Here is an 11088-nt window from a genome sequence, read left to right as displayed (position 1 = left end):
ATAATTCAAGGCATGTAATTTAGGACCCTGGTATGAATGCTTCCGAGGTGCCTGCTTCTCCCTGCTGACCAGGCAGGGATCCTGGGAAGCTTCTCTAGATAACTCAGCCACTCTAACTACATGCTAAGGGTTAGAAGACATAGGTATATCTTTGATTCATATTCTGCCTTCTGTACAGCTGAAATGTGGAATCCACTTTTTACTGCTAATGAGGAGATTTTATTTGCTATACATTTTAACTACAAGTATGAAAGGTTTTCAGTGTAGACAAACTCATATCTAAGTAATTTTAAAATGACAACTTTTTGTTCCTTCTAAAAACTCAGGTAATGTAGGCTTGCAATGCAAGCTTGATCTTGTTCCCCAAAACAATTCCCAGTTTATACATCTTTCATATACTTACTCTGTAATAGAACACGACTACTGTCCTACCTGTACCTGAAACAGGCACACTGAAAAGCTGATGCCCAATATCCCAGCTGATACCCTATCATCACATGCTTGTGGTAGTTGCAGTTCTAAGAGAACTGAGGATGTGCAGCCAAATCTACAGTTGTATGAATATTGTTTTGGCTCTTGTTGTGTGCTCCTGACTAGGCACTGTCAAAAGATGCCCCATTTGTATGGAAAGTTCTTTTGATTCAAACCATCGGCTCCTTCATAGCCAGACCTAGCAAAAGGCCATAAACCCAAGCTGAAGTCCATAATTACTAAACAAATTCTTCAGAGCTAACCATGTGCTCTTGTTTTGCTTAACACAAAATGTATTCAAGCAACAACATGTTGAGGAATGCATATAATGCAGGTGGCTCAGGGTGCAGCTGCAGTTCAAGCTGTGGGTTGAGCTCTGGGTGGCTGGAGCCCCAGGCAGGGGCTGTGAAGTGCATTACAAAGGGCCCATGCACCTGTGGTGCCGACCAGGGGACCAGACGCTCAGAGATGCGGCAGGAGCCGAGGACCCTCAGACTTCCCAGTGCTTGGGCTGTGAGGGGATAAAAGCAAAGGGGATCCTTTTTCAGGGTCCCTCCTCAGAGACGCCAGCTCAAGTTGGTGTTTTCTTAATTAGTTATTGCACCAAGATTAAATTATTTGAAGGCTCATCTGAGACTGCTAAAGGAAACCTGGAGTCGTGCCGGTGTGTATGTGGAGAGTGTGGCTGGGAAGGGACTTCAGTCTCAGCTCAGGAGGTACGAGCATGACTGCCAGGGTGGCTCCTGGATGGTCAGAGAGGGACGTTCCCTTTACATGCAAGCCTATGGGAACATCTAACATGGATATATTGCACCACTGGCACCATGGCTGCTCCAGGTGATAGGACAGGTCTTTGGCTAAACCCTCTCATACTTACTTCAGCTGCCTGCAACACTAGATTGAAGCATGCTCTAAGCTTTGCTGAAGCGAGGTCTTCCATCCTTCTGTAAAAGGTGTTGAAGTTATGTTAGGTTTCTTTTGACTGTGGTGCATTCCAGTCAGGGGTCCGCTGAGGAAGTGGTCTTCAGGGGAACTTTGGTTAAATACCAAGTTTCGTCAAAGTTTTGCATAGATTGTAGTATAAACTTGTTAGTCTGACACTTGCTCATTCTGTTAAAAGGAGGATGCTACCCCAAACAGATAATTGCATACATTACTCTCATAAATCTTTCACAATTCATCTTAAAAATTGCTTTGAGATATTATTGCAATTAATATTGTAAGAGAAATTGTAAAAATACTTACACATAGAAATGTGTAGTAAACTATGTAACTGTCCTTAAACATTTAAAAAGAAGAAGGAAATGTTATAAAGTGTTGGTAAATTTTTTGGATGCTGTTTATGTTTGAACTTTTCTCTGTTTTCCTGTAGAAACTTCCGTATCCTCTTCCTGTGTCCCTACAAAGTTTTGTACAATGCAGAACAAGAAATGCTACAGGGATTGTGCTCCACCTTTCTCTTTCCTGCTGGGATATCCTTTCTGTAGAGAAATGTAAAGTATGTAATATTCAAGTAAAAATTTATCTCAGTAATTTTCTGTAATCTTCAACATATTAAGTTGAGTGGCAGAAGTGCACCGCTATTTTTATGTTTTTATGACATATGAATTTGCCAGCCAAAGGTAGCTAAAATCTATTACAAAGTTTCTTGTTTTCCAGAGTCTTATCAAGGGTTCATGTCTAAGCCAAACAAGACAAGGGTGGGCTGGGTTTTTCTCTTCATTGTTTCGACTGAATTAACAGGAAGGGGGGAGTGCTTTACCTGTCTGACAATGGAGCAATATTCATTAGCTCCCACTTTTCACTTGTCTGTCTGTCCAGACTCTGTCTGCATCCTTGTGGGAATTGTAGGGGAACTTCCTAGCTCCCAGTAATAAATAAAGAAATTAGTAAAGGCCTTCATCCAAATTCCACTTTAAATTCACACTAAAAGTTAATGTTTACAATATATAAAATAGAGGAACAGGACTTTAAAAGTGTAGGCAATGCTAATGGATGATGTTCCTGAGCAGTCAGCATAGTCTCACCAGCGTGGAGCAGAGGGGCAGAATCACCTTCCTTGACCTGCTGCCCATGCTCCTTTGATGCAGTCCAGGATTCCACTGGCTTTCTGGGCTGCAGGCTCACAATGCCCAGTCAAATGCTGAGTTTTTTGGCAGCCATCACCCCAAGTCTTTCTCTGCAGGGCTGGTTTCAATCATTTCTCCACCCAGCCTGCAGGTTTTTCTGGGATTGCCTCAACACACCTACAGGTTGCGCAGAGATGAACATTACTTTAAACTCTGTGAAAAATCTGTGAAAATTAGCTCTTGGGAAGAAGACCCTGTTAATGCTACAATAGGGAAGAATTGTAACTGAACCCAACAAGTGACAGACACTAATGAGTCCACAAGATGATAAGGTATAAATGACTTTATCATGTCATTAGAGTCAACTGGAGTTTGCACTTAGGCAACAGAGAACCCCAGTCAAAAAAGGTAAAGCCATATGAAGCCAGACTTCACTTTCTCTTCCTTTCTGGAACAACTTGTTTTTTTGCTCCACAGAGCAGCTGTGAGCTCCACAGAGATATAAATTCCTCTCTTCTTGCCTAACCCACAAAAGAGGCTACTAGGCAAGACCAGACTGTCCTCAGGACCAGTGTTACACCAGTTAAACATAGACAGTCTTTAACCACCTTCTTCTTTGGTCTTTCTGGTTGTCTTGATAATCTTGGTTTTCCTATCAGAGCCTCGGGAAACCACATATCAGAAGGTTCAGGTAATTTTGTTCTGCTCCCTGGATTAACCCCAAAACCAGTGCAAACTGTTCAATACCTTCCCCTAGAGGTTGCAGGCATCTTTTTTCCCTGAGAGTACCAGTGTAAAATCATGATTCTAACAAGAAAAAGTTTTATTAAAAAAAAGGTGAAAACTCAAAGAAATGTGTATTTTCCCCTAATTTATTAGTTACATTTCTGATCAGCTTTATTAGATTAGATAAGACTTGGGCTCCATGGAAATAAAAAGGGACTGCTCTAGTGAAAGACTCACTAAAGGTAAAGAACAGCGTCTTGAATGTTTAATAGCTATTTCAGAGCCTACATTTTCACATGTGTTTGTTTAAACCTCATTATAAGCCATTCTGACCAATTATTTCTTCACCCCAGAAAAACTGTTTCATCATTTGATTCAATTAAAAAAAAAAAAAAAAAAAGTTTGTGTTTCTATGAGGAGCTTATTGAGGTAAAGACACAAAGAACAGATGAGTGCTCTGTGTAGTTCTGAAAACTGTGAAGTCAGAATCATGACCTGTGTCACCTGTGCAAGGTATCCAAGCTGGGCATTTACCATGATGCTGATAAAGTTTCTTTCCCCTTCCCTGTGCTTTCCCAATTAGTATGGTCAGCAAGACCTCCATGCACTCAAGTGCCACATCATTAAATCATGGCTCTAAGTCATATTTAGAGTAGGGCTGCATCTGCCCCTTCAAGAAGTCTTCACTTCTCTCCCACAGCAAAAACCTTCCTTTGAGGCCTGATACTTTCCCTACTTGAGCAGAACAGCTCCCAAGGGAGTTTATGTTTGTGAAAAAACAAAAATGAGTCACAGGCAGAAGATTAATTTAATAATGCAGAAACAGATGCCCTCAAGGATGTGTGGTATAGAAGAGAAAACAGCAACTTTTATGATGCCTGTCTTTCTCCCAGCAAGAATCACCTCTGTCTTTCCTCATTGCAGCTTTGCCAGCTACTTTTAAGGTAAGACTTGCAGCTTAGAGATGTCTATGCTCAAAGCAAATCTGGAATTGTAGCATTTTGGCCCTTCTTAATGAGTTTTTTCCTCTCACAAGACTGTTTAATTTCCATAGAACTGTATGGAAATAGAGTTGGTGTCTTTTTTCCAAGATGCTTGTTTTTTCATTGCCTCTCTTCAAAGTTCTGCATAACATTTGAGAGGGTTGAAACAGGAAACTGAGATGTTCTGGGTCTCTTGGCAAGGGTTCCAGGAAGTGATGAACAGTTATTGATAATGGCCCTTTGCTTCAGGAAGGGAGAACTTAGTTGTTTTAAGATTTTGCTGAATTGTGAGAGTATTTTTTTATCTTTCAGGGGATATTACCTTGCAGTGATTTGTATTGTCAGCCTTCTCAGGTCTGGAGAAAAAGGTAGGTCATCTGCCTGGAAAATATCTGTTTGAGAAGGTAGAGCCCCAGATGTTGAAGCTAAAGCTTCTGGCGTTATCTGGCGTTTTTGGGGGTGAAATTGCTTAGAAAGGGGGAGGCAAACTCTGCAGGTAAGATATCAATCACACTGTCACTCTGTAACAGGTATTTGCAATTTGAGTGACTCCAAGGAAGACTTACACTGAGTCATCTGTCTGGAGATGACAAGGAGTCATTTGTATGTGAGATGAGGATGGGGTTCTTCCAGGGTATAGAAGAGAAAAAATAAGAAGATAGGAGAGGGGAGGGGAGGGGAGGGGAGGGGAGGGGAGGGGAGGGGAGGGGAGGGGAGGGGAGGGGAGGGGAGGGAAGGGAAGGGAAGGGAAGGGAAGGGAAGGGAAGGGAAGGGAAGGGAAGGGAAGGGAAGGGAAGGGAAGGGAAGGGAAGGGAAGGGAAGGGAAGGGAAGGGAAGGGAAGGGAAGGGAAGGGAAGGGAAGGGAAGGGAAGGGAAGGGAAGGGAAGGGAAGGGAAGGGAAGGGAAGGGAAGGGAAGGGAAGGGAAGGGAAGGGAAGGGAAGGGAAGGGAAGGGAAGGGAAGGGAAGGGAAGGGAAGGGAAGGGAAGGGAAGGGAAGGGAAGGGAAGGGAAGGGAAGGGAAGGGAAGGGAAGGGAAGGGAAGGGAAGGGAAGGGAAGGGAAGGGAAGGGAAGGGAAGGGAAGGGAAGGGAAGGGAAGGGAAGGGAAGGGAAGGGAAGGGAAGGGAAGGGAAGGGAGGAGAGATTCAAACCATGTTCTGTTATATTTAACAGTTTACATTATGTATACAAATATCCTAATTTAGGAGTTATACCCTCAAATATTTGTGAGTTATACACCCCGTGGATATTCCATGTGTTCACTAACATTAATGCTAATGTATTGGGTTGCTCTGTACTGATTGTGCTATTGTATGAGATTACAGTGCATTACTGGGTCCAACATCAGAGGCTGCAGAAAATTATTGGTCTGTGAGATATGAACTGAAGAAATTTTACAAGTGTCTGCTTTGGGCTGTCATCATTGCTTAGGAAGTTTCATAAAGACCTTGCACTGATGTCCTAATTTTAAAAGTTTGGGGGTTTTTTTTGTCAGTGGTACTAATGAAATTTCTGCAAGTAAAACAGTAACCGTTGTCACATTTTTTTCCATTTTTTGGCAGTTGACATTTTGCATATTATAAACCAAATTAATTTGAAGAACTAGAATCTGTACCCGTTTGTGCAACATCTCACATACCTTAAAATTATGAAGAAGAAAATCAACCAAACCTCTGTTTTCTGTCAGACACATACTTGGGATTTTTGAATTTTGAACATTAAAATTCACTGAGAATGAGGATTCATTTCCTAGAGGGAATAAGATTGTAGCTGTTTGTGCTAAGTGTTCAACATATATGGATGAAGCCTCTAACCCCACAATTTTTCACGTGTGGCTTTTACTGTTCTTCCTCAAAACAGTGAGAAAAAAAACCAGTTTGTGTTATTCTATTAAATTGATTCACTTACAGAACTGACTGGATGAATTTTCTCTTTAGGAGTTCAGTTGTACATCTTTCTAAACCTTTCAGCCTGGAAACAACCCACACACCATAAGGGAGTATATGCGGTGTTACTGTCTGGAAACTTCAAAGTAGCCTTGGTCTCAGATTTATAGAAAATAAACAAACATCCTTTTAAGTAGCATGCTGATCAGCTGCAGAAATTATTTACTACAGCCTGTTTAGGGTAAGAATTTAGGAAATTCCTGATGAAGATAACGGATCATCTTTTGAAGTGTCATCTTTCCAATTTTTTTTTCAGCTATGATGCAGAGACTATCTTTTCCTGGGTAGGATTATTTTTTGTGCTCTCCTCAAGTCCTGTCAGCATTTATTTGGCTTGTCCAAATCCTCACTCACTTTGTTCTTTTCATTGATTTTGTTTTTTAGGCCTATAATGCTGTATTTTCACCTTACTTTTCACTTTTCCAAGTAAGTTGTTTCCATATTTTGAGGATATGTAAAAAAAAAAAACAACTTATTTACAGGTCTGGATTTTATTTTATATTCACATTTAGGTTTTTTTACATATGTTTCTTTTTTTGCAAGTATTCTGAGGGAACCACTTTGCTTGATTTTTTTTCATTAAAAAAGATCTCCAATTCTGTTCCTATAGATTTTAAATATTTTCATGTTTCGTTATCTGCAAAATAAAATTAGTCTTCAACTCAATATTTTTTTCAAAATAAAAAAGACTATGGCTTTAGGAGGCAGACAGGAAGTTATGCCCTTTTGACCCAAAGAACTAAGAGGAAGGTTGGGAGGAAGATGATAAAGAGAAAGCAAAGGAGAATACAATTTGTATGCACTGGTCATGGATGTCAAAAGTTTTAAATTATCCCAGTAGGAGGTACATGGGGAGCAATTCCAGGCAGAACATGGAAACACGATGTAGTGCACCACTCTGTATTGACTTTTTCTCCTTGTTCTCTTGAATTGTAACTTGGATATAGCTATTTCCAGATATCTCACAGAAGACTGGGTTTTTGTGATCCTTTCAACTGGTTATGTGTGAAATCAGTGTTTATGAGGACAATTACTCCTGCATAGTATTGCCAATCTAGGAAGTGCATAGTACTGTGGAAGTGAAAGCCTCAGTTATGCAAATACTTGGGATCATGAAGTCATTTCTGTACCTTTGGTTTATTTTCTTTCTTATTTCATACTTTTTTTTTTTCTTCCCGCCCCCCCCCCCCATTCTTCTCTGGCCTGCGGGTTTTTATGTTTTGTTTTTAATCTGTTTTTCCTAAACTATTTATATTTATGCTTTTATACGCCCCCCAGCCCTCCTCATAATTTTTGAGTGCCTGTTGGAAAGAAAAATGGGGCAAAGCTTATCTTTTTCCATTCTGCAGATGAAAATCCAGAGGTTTTACACAGAGAGATTCAGAGAGATAGGGCAAGGAGTGCTGTTGCTATGGTGGTCTTCTTTGCTTCCTCTCTTCTGCAAGAGTTTATCCTTAGTGAGTCCAGGGGACTCAAGAAAGGAAAGAGCTCTGAAATTCTTGCTTGAAATAGAAAAGAGGTAACTTGATCCTCCTTTTATCCCACAGAAACCTGAGGACAAATGGGTGTGCCTAGTAAGTGTGACAGCAAGGCAAGAAATTAGAAACAGTCCGGTGGATAAGGAGGCTAAAAGAGAAGAATGGGCAGAGATGCCAGAACTATAAATTTGACATCTCTTTGGCATGTCAAAGGACGGGGAAAGGCAAAGAATTGCGCTGACCCCCTGTTGCAAAAGCCAAAATGTACAGCTGGACGGTGAGATAAATTACTCCCACAACCAAGCAGATGAGTCTCACTGTCACTGTGCCCCAGTGCTCCTCCTGGCCTGGGGCAGCTGAATGCAGAATCCTCCTGGGACCTTGGATCAGGCAGAAGGGTCTAGCTAGCAAAGCAAAGGGGCAAATGTAGATGGACATTTCTCGTAAACTTGGCAATATTTTCAAAGTCTATGTTGTGACATTTTATGCTTTGCCATAGATACATGTCAAACACCTTGTACTAGCATATCATTAGGTGCTGCAAAGTGCAAAACTTGTCTCCAATTAAAATGTATTCCACACATACTGGACATTTGAATTTGTGACCCTTACATTTATTAAAACAAACATTCTTACATCTGATGGGTTTGAGTGTTATTGGAGCTTATATTTTCAGGCACTTACACCAGGCAAATATGAGCATAATAAATGTCTGAAGACTGATGAAATTGTGACAGAAAATAATTTGGTAGAGTCTCTTCAAAATCAGGAGATCTATAGGGGGTGCAATAGCCTTACTTCATATTTGCATGGAGAGATGTACATGAGTTTCTCTTAAATTTAATTACTTCATTGTCTTTATAGTATTTGACAACTTTTACATACACTTGTCCTCTTAATATCTTTCCAGTACATCTGAAAATGAGTAAGATGTAAAGCTGTTGATAAGCTGAATTGCATGTTTCCACTTAAATCTGAATTCCTTTTTGGAATCTTTTGATTTTTTTTTTTTTAGAAATGTCACAATATTTTGCCTACCACATTTCCAGTATACCTGTACTTAATGCTCTTTCATTTCCTTTGCCTAGCACAAGATGCTGTTATTCCACAAAGTCCCAGGGAGAGTAGGGAAAAAAAAAAAGGAGAGAGAGAAAAATATTAATTTAGGAAGTAAATCTGCTCAGTGCTTTATCCCAGCATCCTGTCCTCCTACTGCTTTTCATATGACCTTTTACACTGCACAGAATTCACTACTATTGTAAAAACCATGGTTATGTTTCTTTTTAAATTTCAAGAAATCCATGCCCTGTTTTAAAGTAGATGGGATTCACAAATGACAAATTATGCTCTCCTTGAAATCCTTTTTCATTCAGGAGCAACTCCAGAAGTTTGCTAATTAGACCCATTAAACCAAAACACCACAGCAATCATTCTGTGCAGAAGGAAAGGAGAGGACATCATTATCACTCTTTTATTTACCATTTTGCTGCAGGACAGCACAGAAACCCTAATCAGCTCACAATTACATTCTGTCAGGTGCTGTACAAAATAAATAGCAGTTCCTGCTTCAGGAAATGTGAAATTTATGAATATATTTATAGCCAGTTTTGTGGCCCCCTGGTAACTCCTTTCATGGTTACCTGTCCAAACACTAGTATAGGAATCCAGAAATGTTTGCTGTAGGATACAAACACCTGTGGTTTTCTTCAGGCTGAAGCCCAGTATAGTTTCACCTCCATGGAAGAGTAATAGCACCTTACTGTACACAGAGTGGAATAAAACCCAAGGCACTTTGTGCTCTTTAAATTGAAGATGCTTTATACATAGATATGTTTACTGAAAGGCCTTCCAATGAGGCATAACTACGTAGGCATCTTTGTAATATACCTGGGTCAATGCTAATGTTAGAAAGTACTTATTCTGTGGGTCAGCATTGCTGCTGTTTGCAGCCCTGACCTGTCGGTCTGTAATGAATCAATCTGCAGAAGAACTAGACTAACCTGTATCTGTCTCAGCTTTCTTAATTGCAGACCACAAACACTGATAGAACCTAAAATGTTTGCTCAGTCTAGACTGAGCAGGGAAACGAAGGAGCACATTGAATGTGCCCTTTGGGAGCACCTTCAGCTCCTATTAAGGAGGCAAAATCTACATATGGCATCAGAAATTCAGACTGCACACAAAAGCAACAAGTGATAATAAATGACTCCTTTAAAATAATTTAAATTAATACAAAATAATCAGGTTTGTGTGTGTTAAAGTTTGAGAGTGCATTTAGTGTCTCTGGAAATTGCTGGCTAGACTGTCCACCACAAATACGAGCAGCAGGTGAGACATTGCCACCTCCCTTGTCCCATCCTAGAGAGGACAGGTCGTTTGCTTGCTGAAATGACACCAGAGCTGCAAAGGGTGGAATCAGAGACACACCAAGTCATCCTGTTCCCTGTGTCCCTTCCTCCACCTCCAGGTGTTGCAAGGAGAGGCGTGCAGGAAGAGCCATCCCAGCTGACTGGCCAACAGAGGTGACCTGTGATCACACCACCACCATGAGGTCTGTTCGTGCAGACAGGCAGGAATGTGATCCCCTCCTCCAGAGAGCAGGGCAACAAGAGCCCTCTGGGCTGCGGTGGGACGGGGCGGTGGCTTCTCTCTGCTGGGAAGCTGGGCACTCCGTTTTACTGCAGCTACACTAAAAATGGCAGCCAAAGCCAAGTGCTGGGATATTCACAATCCAGGCAGTGCAAAGTGTGCTGTCCTGTTGGGAATGAGGCGTGCCTGGAGCTGAGGTTGTTCATGGTTTTGTTTGGCATCCAATTTGGGCACATATTTTGGGCATGGAGACACATCTCTGGCCACCTGTCCTTTTTCCTGTGATTTCCACATGGGGGACCTTGAAAGCCTAAGAGTCCTCAGAGCAGTTGTTTTAGAGCAGCACCAGCAGCTGTGGAAAAGCACCTTGATGGGAGAATTCCACTCAAAGCAGGAAGCCTGGAAGAAGGATCCTTGCAGCCCTGATGCTCCCATCTGTGCCAGCCACCAGCACTAGCCACAATGGGGGCCCTTCATGCTGCAGTGAAGCTGGAAGCCAAAGGCAGGAATTCCTGACTTGTCCTGAATCCAAAAATCTGAGATTTAAAATGAAAAAAAATTTTTAAAAGCAGTTAGCTCTTCGCAATTGAGTTAATAATTGATGCATTTTCCAGGCTTGTCTCGTCTGTCAGAGAACAGGAAGGAATGTCCCTGAAAAACTTCAATTTTTATATGTTACCTTGGCCCATGGGGGTTACAGAAACAGCCTTCAAACTGGGATAGCCCAGGGCTGCTCATCCTGTGAAAACACGACAATCCAACTCTCCTGTGTCCCTCTCCAGTGCCTGGGATCGACAGGCATCACTCTGGAGAAGGCTTGAAAGGGTT

Source organism: Vidua macroura, chromosome 5 (assembly GCF_024509145.1).
Source record: "Vidua macroura isolate BioBank_ID:100142 chromosome 5, ASM2450914v1, whole genome shotgun sequence".
NCBI lineage: Eukaryota > Metazoa > Chordata > Aves > Passeriformes > Viduidae > Vidua > Vidua macroura.
Note: the sequence above shows the minus strand (reverse complement) of the source record.